This window comes from Apodemus sylvaticus, chromosome 2, assembly GCF_947179515.1.
Source record: "Apodemus sylvaticus chromosome 2, mApoSyl1.1, whole genome shotgun sequence".
Lineage (NCBI taxonomy): Eukaryota > Metazoa > Chordata > Mammalia > Rodentia > Muridae > Apodemus > Apodemus sylvaticus.
The window spans coordinates 94,565,737-94,568,027 of NC_067473.1; positions in this window are offsets into that span (position 1 = coordinate 94,565,737).

The following is a 2,291-nucleotide window of genomic DNA, read 5'->3' on the forward strand; positions in this document are numbered from 1 at the left end:
TAGAGTAAAAGGCTGGAATACAATTTTACAAGCAAATGGTCTCAGAAAACAAGCTGTAGTAGCCATTTTAATATCAGATAATATTGACTTTCAACCCAAAGTCATCAAAAGAGACTCTGAGGAACACTTCTTGCTGGTCAAAGGAAAAATACAACAAGAAGAACTCTCAATCCTGAACATCTATGCTCCAAATGCAAGGGCACCCTCTTTCGTAAAAGAAACTTTATTAAAACTCAAAGCACACATTGCACCTAACACAATAATTGTGGGTGACTTCAACACTGCACTTTCCTCAATGGACCGATCAGGAAAACAGAAACTAAACAGGGACACAATGAAACTAATTGAAGCTTTGGACCGATTAGATTTAACAGATATATATATATAGAACATTCTATCCTAAAACAAAAGAATATATCTTTTTCTCAGCACCTCATGGTACCTTCTCCAAAATCGACCATATAATTGGTAACAAGACAGACCTCAACAAATATAAGAAGATCTAACTAATCCATTCCTCCTATAAGATCACTATGGAGTAAAAGTGGTCTTCAATAGCAACAAAAACAACAGAAAACCCACATACACGTGGAAACTGAACAATATTCTACTCAATGATACCTTGGTCAAGGAAGAAATAAAGAAGGAAATTAAAGACTTTTTAGAACACAATGAAAATGAAAACACAACATACCCAAATCTATGGGACACAATGAAAGCAGTGCTAAGAGGAAAACTCATAGCCCTGAGTGCCTCCAAAAAGAAAATGGAGAGAGCATACATTACCAGCTTAATGACACACCTGAAAGCCCTGGAACAAAAAGAAGCTATTTCACCCAGGAGGAGTAGAAGGCAGGAAATCATCTAACTCAGGGCCGAAATCAATCAAGTAGAAACAAAGAGAACCATACAAAAATCAACAAAACCAGGAGGTGGTTCTTTGAGAAAATCAATAAGATAGATAAACCCTTAGCCAGACTGACCAAAGGGCAGAGAAAGTATCCAAATTAACCAACTTAGAAATGAAAAGGGAGATATAACAACGGAAACTGAGGAAATCCAAAAAATCATCAGATCCTACTACAAGAGACTGTACTCAACACAACTGGAGAATCTGGAGGAAATGGACAATTTCCTTGACAGATACCAAATACCAAAATTAAATCAGGACCAACTAGACCACCTAAACTAGTCCCATAATGCCTTTCGAAATAGAAGGAGTCATAGAAAGTCTTCCAACCAAAAAAAGCACAGGTTTCAGTGCAGAATTCTATCAGACCTTCAAAGAACAGTTAACACCAATACTCTTCAAACTATTCCACAAAATAGAAACAGAAGGAACACTACCCAATTCCTTCTACGATGCCACAATTACGCTGATACAAAAGCCACACAAAGATCCAACAAAGAAAGAGAACTTCAGACCAATTTCCCTTATGAACATCGATGCAAAAATACTCAATAAAATTCTTGCCAACCGAATCCAAGAACACATCAAAACGATCATCCACCATGATCAAGTAGGCTTTGTTCCGGGAATGTAGGGTTGGTTCAATATACGGAAATCCATCAATGCAATCCACTACATAAACAAACTCAAAGAAAAGAAAAACACATGGTCATTTCATTGGATGCTAAAAAAGCATTTGACAAAATTCAGCATCCTTTCATGCTTAAAGTCTTGGAGATAACAGGAATTCAAGGCCCATACCTAAACATAGTAAAAGCAATATACAGCAAACCGGTAGCCAGCATCAAACTAAATGGAGAGAAACTTGAAGCAATCCCACTGAAATCAGGGACCAGACAAGGCTGCCCCCTTTCTCCTTATCTTTTCAATATTGTACCTGATGTACTAGCTCGGGCAATTCAACAACATAAGGAGGTCAAAGGGATACAAATTGGAAAGGAAAACGTCAAACTATCATTATTGTTATGATCGTCTACCTAAGTGATCCAAAAAACTCCACTAGGGAGCTCCTACAGCTGATAAACAACTTCAGCAAAGTGGCAGGTTATAAAATCAACTCAAGCAAATCAGTGGCCTTCCTATACTCAAAGGATAAGCAGGCTGAGAAAGAAATTAGGGAAATGACCCCCTTCACAATAGCCACAAAGACTATAAAGTATCTTGGGGTGACTCTTACCAAACATGTGAAAGACCTGTATGACAAGAACTTCAAGACTCTGAAGAAGGAAATGGAAGAAGACCTCAAAAAATGGGAAAACCTCCCATGCTCATGGATCGATAGAATCAATATAGTTAAAATGGCCATTTTGCCAAAAGCACT